At 58.5% G+C, this 11,064-nt stretch overlaps 1 long non-coding RNA gene across 1 annotated transcript; it reads right to left on the bottom strand.

Annotated features, from left to right (window-relative positions):
• Positions 1-1,297: 1,297 nt before the first annotated feature.
• On the bottom strand, positions 1,298-3,048 carry LOC135325834 (uncharacterized). The gene is made up of 3 exons (XR_010386579.1): positions 2,630-3,048; positions 2,461-2,525; positions 1,298-1,808 (listed from the first exon to the last, which is right to left on the bottom strand). It is a non-coding gene; the product is annotated as an uncharacterized LOC135325834 (long non-coding RNA).
• Between the last annotated feature and the right edge of the window lie 8,016 nt (positions 3,049-11,064).

The raw sequence follows: 11,064 nt of genomic DNA, 5'->3' as shown, positions 1-11,064 counted from the left end.
GGCTCACCCAGCCCCTTGCGGCCATTTCTCTCTTCCTCCCATCACTAACTCCTCCCTCAGTCCCTCTCTCTCTGCACCTCTTTTTGCTGAAATCCCACCGACAGTTAATGGGGGTGGGGGGTGGGGGATGACTAGGACAGGAGATAGCACACACTCTCACCCCCTCCGCTCTCTCTAGGCCTCCCGAGGGAAAAGTGGACCAGGAAAACCTCAGGCAAAGAAGGCCCTGAGGGCCTCTGCCCTTTCCGTGGGGTTCAGGATACGGAATTATTAACAGATTTCACCTTTCCACTTTTCATTTCTTTGCAGCAAAAAATAGTGTACTCAGCTTTACACACTGCATTTATGAGACATCATCTCCTTTCTGAGGTCTGGTTTCAAAGCCACAAGTTGTGGATGAATACCTTCCTTTTGGAAAAGCTCTGAAGCATGGAGTGTTTGAGGTGGATTAATGCATAGGACAAGAAGAGCTGGAAGTCACTGCACAAAACATCGCTGGTTCAGCCCACTTCCAGTTAACTCCAGCTCACATTTGGTTTCCCAGTAAGAGCAGAGCAGGGTGTTACAGTGTTTCCCGGCCAGCGTAAGTCTTTGCTAGAGGCAGCTCAATCCATCGCCAGACATGTTAAGATGGAATGGCAGCTTTTAAGCTACAGTTGAAAACAGGAGTTTGGACAAGCATAGCATCCCCCTGGCACCCCCCGTCAGTCCTACATCAGGCAGCTGAAATTCCATGACCAAGTCAGTCTCTTTCCAAGGGAAAATCACAGAGGGAGGAGTCAGGGTTCTCAGCTGTGCTTTTTATTGTTAAAGGCAGGGTGAGCTCGGTGGTAAGTATTTGGCAGGCAAACGTCCTCCACAGCGAGGTGGAGTCACAGCTGGCTGTGCAGTGTGCCTGCACATGCCATTCCAGATGTGTGCAGCGGTGCCCCAGGAGAAGGGTGGTGCTGCAGGGTTGGACATTTGCAGGTCTGCACGGCGCCCAGTGTCCCTGTCACTCTCCACCCCACGCAGTGCAAGGCCAGGGGTATCAGAAGGGTGGTGGCCACGCTGGGCAGCTCCCAAAGGTGGACGCCAGCCTGCAGGGCAGGTCCCGGCTGATGCTGTCCCTCGTGAGCAGGACCAGGCAGAGCAACACGAGCTGCAGGCAGGCGAGGAGCACAAACAGCTTCCTGCAGGCCAGGAGAGGGTTAAGACAGCGGAGGGGAGAAATCTGTCTCATCTGTTTCCAGACATCACCTGCAGATGCCACCAGGCCAGCAACTGGCACCCTGCATCATGCTGGGCACACCACCCCCCTGCCCCGTTCCTGGGCCTCAGCTTAAGGGCCCAAGCATCTCGGCTCTGCTCTTCATCTCCCTACTGAGCCCAGAAACAACCAGCACCTCCGCAACCCCGGGAGAAGGGATCCTGAGCTGTGTCCGTGTTGAGAAGGGAGAAGCTGATGGATGCCTTGGGACCGCCAGCCTGGGCATCCCACCCCCCGCACACGAGCCCTGGCACGCCGAGCCCCACGCGGCAACTCACTGCAGCCAAAAAGTGATGCCCTGCCTCTTTGCCACCAGCTGCTCCTCCTGCAGGTCAAGGCACAGCAGGACACGTGTCGGTGTGGGCAAGACTGCTGGGCCTTGGGGGCTCAGACCCCCACCCTCATCCCCACTGAGACCAGTGCCCCCAAAGCCAGCGGGTGCCCTGCACACCCTTTCTTCCCCAAGGCCCACGTCGGGCTTGTCCGTCCTACCAGCTTCACAGCCACCATCTCCCGCATAAGTGACGTGGACAGCCTGGCCGCCTGCTCCGTCTTCCCCCTGTTGTGGGCACCACAGGCAGTTGGGGTGTGAGGAGCGAGCTCGGCCGGCATTGGGACCACCAGATGGGCAACAGGGACCCGGGGTGCTGGACAGGCTCTGCTGGGGCTGAGGCAAGGCACCCCAGGCTCCCAGCATCAAAAACACCCTTCCCTCCACTCCCTTCCCACGTCAGGCTCGGAGGGCATTTAGGAGAGGCTTGGAGCTCTTCAGAGCTGTTCAGAGCTGCTTCAAAGAGCCAACCAGTGTGTGGGTTGTTTGTTTGTTTTTCTTTCCATCAGGTACTTTGGAAAAGGCACTGGGCCCTTCCGAGAAGGTTTGGAGGACTCGAAGGGAGGCTGAAAGCTGTTGCAGAGCCCCTTAGGGCTGCCCAGAGCTGTTCAGCACTCAGCAGAGGATTTTAGAGCTTGCGCAAGTGGTCGACCGCTGTTCAGGGAAGGTCTGAAGCCATGCAGAGGCTGTTGGGAGTGCTCCAGAGGCATTCTAGTGGGGTTGGGAGCACCTTAGATGTCATCGGAGGAGGATGAGATCAGGGGCTCTGTTGTCCAGGATTGGCACAGCCCTTCCCAAGCTGGGACTGGGGACACAGAGACCTGGGAGCTGCACAGAGCCCCGCCCCACAGGTTGGGCGCGGGGGCCTGTCCCCACTCACCCCACTGTCTGCCCTTGGAGGCCCTCGCGTCTCTCCCGGAGGCACTCGCGTTCTTTCCTCAGCACCTGGACGAAGGAAGGGCCCTGCTCAGTAGTCCACACCAAGCCCACCGTGAGGGGGCTTTCCCCACACAAAGACCTCGTCCCGCCTTGCTTCCTACGCCTAGTACCTTCTCGATCTCAGCCTGCTCCCGCAGGGCCTCTGCCAGCTTGGCTGCTGACTGCTTCTCCTGCAAAGCAACCGGGCCACGTTGCAAAGAGCCCAGGTGGGACTGGCGATGCCCAGTCAGTCTGCAGGGCGCTGCGAGGCCAGCCGGGGCCAGGGAGGCAGGGACACAGGCGTCCTTGGGGGCTGGCACCACACCCAGCAGCTCTGCCCACCTAAGCGGTGTTTTCACGGGGGTTACAGACCTGGTGGAGCTCCTTCCGGGCCGCGTCTCCCTCTGCCTTCACCTCCGTCAGCTCTGCCTGGGAGAGAAGAGGCAGTGGGAGCATCTCGGTGGGGGGAGCTGGAGGACCCCCAGGGACCAGTGTGGGCTCTAGGCCCAGGGCCCTGGCTGAGACTGGGCGTCCCCAAACCACGCAGTCCCCCCACCCCTCTCAGGGTCCCTGTCACACACGTCTCCGGACAGCTGGCAGCATTACCCAAACCACCTTGTTCCCCCACAGCTCTTCTGGGGAGCCTGCAGACCCACATCAGGGTCCCCCCGCCACCCCGTGGGCACCGCAACATGCCCATCTCTGCCCCTCTGTCCCCGTGCCTGTCAGAGGCACCAGAGGGGCAGGCCTGGGGGAGCCAGCTGGACAGCGGAGCATCTGCCTCACCTGGAGCTGCGGGAGGACTTCTTTGGTCCTCTCCAGCTGCTGGGAGCTCTGGGCATGCTGCGCTGCCAAGGCGAAGTGCTGTGGAGATGAACCGGGGGTGAGGGCCAAGCGCGAGGGGGTCGTGGGGCAGCCAGAGGGGTGTCCGAGGGGGTGTTGGCACGGGGCTCTCGGTACCTCGGTGGTGAGCTCCTGCAGGGTGGTGCGGAGCTCCTCTTTCTCCTGCTCCTGCAGGGATGGGGACAGTGCTGGGGAGCAGGCCTTGGAGCCCCCCATGCACACGCCCGGGCATCCCCAGCACCTACCAAGCCCCGGAGCTGCTCCTGCATTGCAGCTGTCTCCTGCTCGCTCTCCTTCAGGCAGCTCAAGAGGGTGCTGAGCTCTTCCCTCAGCCCCACGTCGGGCTCCTCAGCCCCCTCCCAGGAGCGCTGCAGCCTGCGGGGTTGAGGAGAGGGGAGGCTGCTGAGTGCAGACCCCCGGGGCAGAGATCAGGCACCCAGGCAGGCGGGTAGCACCCAGAGCCCTCCGGGACGGGTGGCAGGGCCCGCCCCCCACCTCCACCCAGCCCCGCAGGGCCCCCATCGAGGGCCAAGGCGTGCAGGGGCTGCAGACAGCCTCCGGGACCCGAGTCTCAGCCCCGAGCAGGATGGAACCATGCCCACCTATCCATCCCTTCTTCCAACGCGCTGCTAGCTGCTCGCAGGACGCCACAAGCCTGCTCCCGCTCCAGCAGCTTCTCCAGCAGGTCCCGGCGTTCATCCTGGTGCCGCCGCAAGCAGAGCTGCAAGTCCTCCAGCTCCATGGGCACAGGCATGCACTGCAGGCCGAGGGGCCGGCAGCTCCTCTGGGCCAAAGGCGCTTCACCCCCTCTGCCCGAGAGAGCCCTTCTCCCAGGGGCCGCAGGCAGCTGGGTGTCCCGAATGCCAAGGATGCTGCTCTGCCCCACTGTGAGGTCACCCCACCCTGCCCCGCCTTGCCCTGCCCCAGGCTGCTGTGACACGGCTGCTCTTCTCTGACCTCACTGCTCCTCTCTGGCAGCACCGCTGTGGGGCTGCTGGAGCCCGAGGGGGACCCGGGGGTTGCAGAGGCCTCAGCCCCACCCAGGGCTGTCTAGACACAGCCACCTCGACACCAACCCGCAGGGACGTGCATTGGTGAGGGCAAGACTGCTGGGCTTTGGGGGCTCAGACCCCCACCCTCATCCCCACTGAGAGCTTGTGTAGAGAACTGGTACTAAATGCAATGTTGTCTCGACATTGCTGCTGCTGCTGCAGAGCTGCTACTGCCAAGGCGCGTCGGGCAATGCTGCACCAGTGTCCCCGGGAGCCGTCCGCGAGGTAAACAGCCTCGTGCACCTGCATGGGGGAAAAAGGGCGTGAAAAGGGCAGAAGGTCGCCTCTAGGGAAACAGCATGTCTGGCACGAACTGCACGTACTCATTTGCCATCTGCGCATGAGCAGGAGACCCCCAGATGCCCCAGCCCATTTCTGGAAGGTTCCGAGAGGGCGGACTGCGCATGACAGTTAATCTGCATGGGAAGCGAGGAAGCACCTCCCAGAGGTGGGGCAAGAACCTATAAAAACTGCAGACTGGGTGAATGGGGGGGTCGGGGGGCTTGCTTGCGACGACTGAAGAACTCGAGCGGAGTCAGCGGAACCAGATGGGAGCTTCCCGCCTCTGCCCCCCACCTCCGCTGCCGCCGAGACTCCCAAGAGAAGAGGACCAACGGGACGCTGCTGGATCCACGGGTGGTGATATCTATCTTTCTCTCTCTCTCTCTCTGTCTTCCCCTTTTCCTCTCTTTTTCCTAAACGTGTGACGCGAGACGTGTCTAGTTAGTTGATTCCATTTTGCCTTAATAAATCTTAAAAGTGGTTGGCTGGTGTCGTTTTCACCTTAATTCAGTCCAAGGGCATCACGAACTTGGTCGCTGGTCCTAAGGGGAGGGAGGTCGTCCTAAACGACTCCCTTCGGGCCGCAACATGGGAGTCCAGGGAGCCCTCTCAGATGGAGGCATCAACACGAGAGATGCACCTGCTTGGGGAGATGTTGCAGCATTCATTGCACCCAAGGGCAGAGGAGCCCAAGGCAGACACCTGAATCTACTCGGTGCTGCCAGCCCCCACTCTTTCTGGAAGGATAAGCACTCCTGGAGGAGAATCACCCTCCTGCCGGATCCACCCATGCTGTGAGGGGGGAAGTCTTGCATCAGAGGGACTGGGGTTTTGGCCAGCTTCCCTAAATTGGAGGATGGGACTTACGGATCTTTCTTGGAGACCGCCAAACACCTCCATAAAGAGATCAATGAGAGGGCAATGAATCAAGCCCCTCCACTGGACACAGTCTGCACTGGGGAACAGGAATCTCAGCCCTCCTGTTCTCTGCAGATTCTTGCAAAGCAGATCTGCGAAAGTCAGCCTGACAGTGCCAGCCCTGCTGGAACACTGCTGGCGTTCTTTAGCAGAAATCATCACTAGCTGGATCTTGTTTGCAAAGTGTTTTACACGCAAAGCCTCATTCCCTCGTCCCCCCCTCTTCTGTTCACATCTCTATTTCTCCCTGATACATTTTTTCTTTTCTCCCCCACAGGAGAGGCATTGCGAAGAAATGCATGTCTCTTCCCTCCTGATATACTGATTTCTTCAGTGAGAATGTGTTTTGTGCTGGACTTCATGGGAGGGCACCAGGATTTAAGAACAGGGATGGTGGACGTGTTGAGGGAAGGGGTGATGTGGTGGCCTAGTGGGTTGAGGAGATGGGGGACGGTTGTGAAGGCCCAGCGTGGGGGCCAGTGCCATGCTCAGCATGTTTGGGGGTGGTTCCTGGCCTCGCTCCGAGGGCCTGGGCAGCACCGTGCGCAAAGGGGCACCCAGTGTCACCCAGGGAGAGGGCTCTGTTCAAGCCCTGGCAAAATGGGAGGATGCTGTTGTGGGAGGGGGAAGGGGTCTGTGCAGCACCCAGCCAAACTCGAGGGGCTCAGCTGGGGCCCTGGGGAGCTCCCCACTCCTGGCCCTGCTGTGATCTCCCCGGGCACGGTCTGGAGCAGGGTCTGCTGGGAGTGACCTGTGCAGCGGAGCTGAAGGATGCTCTGCCCCACGTGTGAAAGAGGCCCACGCTTGCTGCCCCACACGCACACCCTCGGGCACCCCAGGCACAGGGACAGGGACCCCGGCCCTGCCTGGAGCTGTTACCCTTTGCATCCGCCCTTGTCCGTGGGCCCTGGCTCCTGTCTCTGGACGGGGAGGAAAGCTGTGCCCCCGGCAGGCACAGGCGATTCCCTCGGCGTGGGGCAGGGCAGCAGAAACGCGGCACCTCCCTTTCATCACCCTTGGGGCAGAACAACCAGCTCTAATGAACGTCCATCACACAGCAGTCACCAAAGCCCTGACTAAATGGGACTAGTAGGGTGCGAGCGGGTAGAGCAGGTCAGAGGTACTTGGACGTTGGGCCGTATTCCGAGAAAATAACCCCGCAGGGGCCCTTTGACAGGCCTGGCCGCCAAATGGCCCCGGGGCCGCAGGGGACCATCAGTCAGGGCTCTGGCTGCAGCCCCAGCGCTGCCCAGCATCTCCCCCCTAGCCCCAGGTGTCCAGGGACAGGCGAGGGAGAGAGGGAAGGGGAGAGGGAGAGAGGGAGGGAGGAAGGGAAGGAGGGAAGGAGAGAGGAGAGAGAGAGAGGAGGGAGGGAGGAGAGAGAAAGGGGAAGAGAAGGGGGGAGGAGGGAGAGATGGAGGGAAGGAGAGAGGGAATGAAAAGAGAGGGAGGAAAGAGGGAGGGAGAGAGGGAGAGAAGAAGAGAAGGCAGGAGAGGGGGAGGGAGGAAAGGAAAGAGGGAGGAAGGTAGAGAGGGAAGAAGGAGGAAGGAAAGAGGGAGGAAAGGAGAGAGAGAGGGGAGGGAAGGAGGAGAGAGAGAGGAGGAGGGAAGAGGGAAGGAGAGAGAGGTGGAAGGAAGGAGAGAGGGAAGGAAAAGGAACAGAGAGAAAGAGAGAGGCAGGGAGGGAGGGGAGGAGCAGAGGAGGCCAGGGCAGCCCTGGGGGCACACAATTGCTCCTTTGCTCTTCTCCAGGGATGTCCCTGCTCCCGGGAGAGTCTTTCCCCAGGGAAGTGCATGGGTGCTGCCTGCCCAGCCATTCCTGGATCCAACCCTGTGCTCCTCATGGGGCTCCGAGCTGGCAGTGCTGCTCAGCAGAGCAAGTGGGCTGCGGTGCCCTGGGGCCACAGGGTGACTCTGCAAGGGTGATTGCGTTGGGGGTGGGAAGCAGACCCAGCTGGATGGGCATCATTGCATCTGACAACGCCCTACCGAGACATCTGTTGCCCTGTGGCCATGGACGATGCTCTGAGCAATCACAGGGCATTTCAGATGGCTCAGGCTGTGTTCAGGCGTGTCGCTAGATCCAGCCCATGGCTTTTCATTGAAGGTGACATGGACCACTCTGCAGGATCCCTTCCCTGGGCCTCCTGGGTCCCCACTGCCTCTCGTGGGATTGCAGAGCTCTCACTAGCCTGGACATTCACTGCTTTAGCCCTTTCCCTCTGGATGACTCCACTGGATTTTGTGAAGCTCCATTCACTGCCCACCCCTAAGCACATGGTGCCCTTGGGGATGCCCTGTGCTCTCCTGATGGATCCATACTCCCTTTGAGAAGGATGGGCATCAGTGTCCAGCCGTGTCCTATGGGAGATACCACTTGACCATTCACCATCTCCAGGAGCACTGGGCACCCACAAGTGAGAGCTGAATCCAGCCCTCATTCCCTAACACATCACCTCTAAGCTCATTGCCTTGAGCCCAGGGAGAGCCCCGGAAAAGCACCAGGCCCTTTCAGGGGGAAAGTCCCTGAGCACATTCTTGGCTCCAGCTTTTGAAGGAGAGCCCAAGCTTCAAGCACCGCACTGGGGAAATCTCCTTTTATTACAGAGAGGCCAGCTGTAACACAGTGAGAGACACATTTACAGAAGACCTCTGGGTCAGAGAGACTAGGCTGTAAGGAATTGGGATGAATTCCAACACTTCTGCACAAACATGATGATCACAGCAAGAATGCCCAAAGCACAAGACTTGTCTGAGGTACTTAGAAACCACTTGTGAAGAGGGATGGGCAGCTCACTGCTGCTGCACTAAAAGCAGGTGAATCAGTTTCTTCAGGGCATCCCTGAGCTCCCTGTTCCTCATGCTGTAGATGAGGGGGTTCACTGCTGGAGGCACCACCGAATACAAAACAGCCACCACCAGATCCAGAGCTGGGGAGGAGAGGGAGGGGGGCTTCAGGTGGGCAAATATGATGGTGCTGACAAAGAGGGAGACCACGGCCAGGTGAGGGAGGCACATGGAAAGGGCTTTGTGCTGTCCCTGCTCAGAGGGGATCCTCAGCACAGCAGTGAAGATCTGCACATAGGACACCACAATGAAGATGAAACACCCAAAGCCTAAACAGGCGCTAACCACAAGCACCCCAAGTTCCCTGAGGTAGGAGTCTGAGCAGGAGAGCTTGAGGATCTGGGGAACTTCACAGAAGAACTGGCCCAGGGCATTGCCATGGCAGAATGTTACTCCAAATGTGTTCCCAGTGTGCAGCACCGCACTGAGAAACCCACTGGCCCAGGCAGCTGATGCTATTTTGACACAAGCTCTGCTGCCCATGATGGTCCCATAGTGCAGGGGTTTACATATGGCAACATAGCGATCGTAGGCCATGACTGTGAGAAGAGAATACTCAGCCAACATGAAAAAGGTAAAAAAAAAGAGTTGCGTAGCACATCCTGAGTAGGAAATGGCCCTGGTGTCCCACAGGGAATTGGTTATGGATTTGGGGACAGTGGTGGAGATGGTGCCAAGGTCAAGGAGGGAGAGGTTGAGGAGGAAGAAGTACATGGGGGTGTGGAGGCGGTGGTCACAGGCTACGGCTGTGATGATGAGGATGTTGCCCAGGAGGGCAGCCAGGTAGATGCACAGGAAGAGGGAGAAGTGCAAGAGCTGCAGCCCCCGTTTGTCCACAAATGCCAGGAGGAGGAACTCATCCAGGAAACTGCTGTTGGGCATTTGCTTCCTCTGAGCTTTGGGGACTGTCCAAGGAGGAAGAGGCATTGATAAGTTAAATAGTTTTCTCTGAGCCAAACCCAAACTATTCTTAGTACAAACCTCCACCTTTCCTCTCTTCTCTGCCTTCATTCAGATCCCTTTTCTGATTGCTGGTTTATGCTGTCTGAGTGTGCCATGCACAGCAGGGGCCTCGGGGTGTGGGCTCCAGAGGAGTCAGTCCTGCTCTGCTGGGGTTGTAAATGGAGGTGTCAAACTGCCCCAAGTACTTGCTGGGAATTCCTGGAGACAGCTGTCAAGAGCTGAGTGCAGGGGATTCAGTCCAGTGACCCAGTGGGAATATCCTCTTTTAATCCTTGTGAGAGATGAATACAGCACTCATGGCAGCTGTCTCTGAAAGAGAAGACCCTTGCGAGGGATTCATCTCCCCCAGCCTTGCCCTCCTGAACACAGATGTCTGTGTCGGATTCAGCCCCACCAGCTCCCACTCCAGCAAGCCACAGAAACACTGGAGTAAATGCAAGGGGCTGACCCCACCCTTTCTAGACATCTCTGTTCCAGTGAGATGGACCCTGTCCTTACATCAATTTACCCTCTGCACTCTTTCCCCAGGCACTGCAATGGGAGTGGGACGTGACTAGCTCTGATGTACACACCCTGCAGCAGATTACAGCCACCCATTTTGTGGAAAGCTCCTTCAACAGTTTATTCAGAAAATGGGCTGCAGCGGAGGGATCTGATTCTATGTTTCCTGGGTTTTTAGATGCCTCCGTCACACCGTGGGAGCATTCTTTGATGCAGTAGAAATCTTTGGCATTTCAGTTTCTCTCAGCATTAGAACTTAAGTGTCCCAGGAGGAAAAGGGCTCACGGTGTCTATATGCTACAGACAGAGTCAGGGGATCTGGACTGTGCAGGAGTCTTGCTGCCCGCTGCCCTGTGCTAGCCCCTCTCCCAGCTAAAGGACAATCCCACTCCCAAGTTACTCTAAGAAAGGACCTGGACTGAGGTGAGAGTGGAGGAATGTAGCTCCAGAGGGAAGGTTTCCCCATTCTTCTCTCTCAGAGCAGACATGGAGAGTGTGCTCTGGAGAGCTCGTCAGAGCAGGTGAGGAGGTTTCTGACTTGCACAACAGCACAAAGACTCTCCGCTATCACAGCTATGCTATGGCAGAGCTGAGGTCTTGTGGAGGGCAGCTTGCAGCCTGGCAGGACACCCCAGAGAGACAGTCAAGAGATCTGAAGAAGGGTGAGGGGGGGCAGCCTTAAGGGAGAGTCAGATCATTCCCCAATCAGATGAAATGCATTGCCTAGAAGGTTAGAAGGGCCTTGGGCACATCACTGCCATGAAGACAGCTCCACGCAGGACCCACAGGGTCAGTGCCTTAACTGCAGCTGAACCCCTCTCCTTCACCCCAGAGAGCAGGACAGCAAGAAGCAGAGCAGCACAGAGAGGAGAGGAAACAAGCAGCAGTACCATGACCCTGCCACCAAAGGGAAAGCCAGGAGGGAGAGCCAGACGGGCAGTTAGGAAAGCCTTCCCCTCACCCAGCTCTGCACACCACCTCCCAGGCAGCAGCATCGCAGCACAGTCACTCTCAGCCCCTTAGCCGTGCAGTGGGAAATGGGCACGTCACAGCAGAGATGCCCCTCTGCTCTGCTGCAGCTCAGGCTGCTGAGGAGGGGGCTCCTGCCCTGCAGCCCATGGCCTTGAGGGCAGAGGCTGTGCTGGGTGGGAGAGGAGACA

Source organism: Dromaius novaehollandiae, unplaced genomic scaffold (genome assembly GCF_036370855.1).
Source record: "Dromaius novaehollandiae isolate bDroNov1 unplaced genomic scaffold, bDroNov1.hap1 HAP1_SCAFFOLD_30, whole genome shotgun sequence".
In the NCBI taxonomy this organism is placed as follows: Eukaryota; Metazoa; Chordata; class Aves; order Casuariiformes; family Dromaiidae; genus Dromaius; species Dromaius novaehollandiae.
The sequence above is the reverse complement of the archived record's forward strand: the minus strand, read 5'-3'. Positions and strand labels throughout refer to the sequence as shown.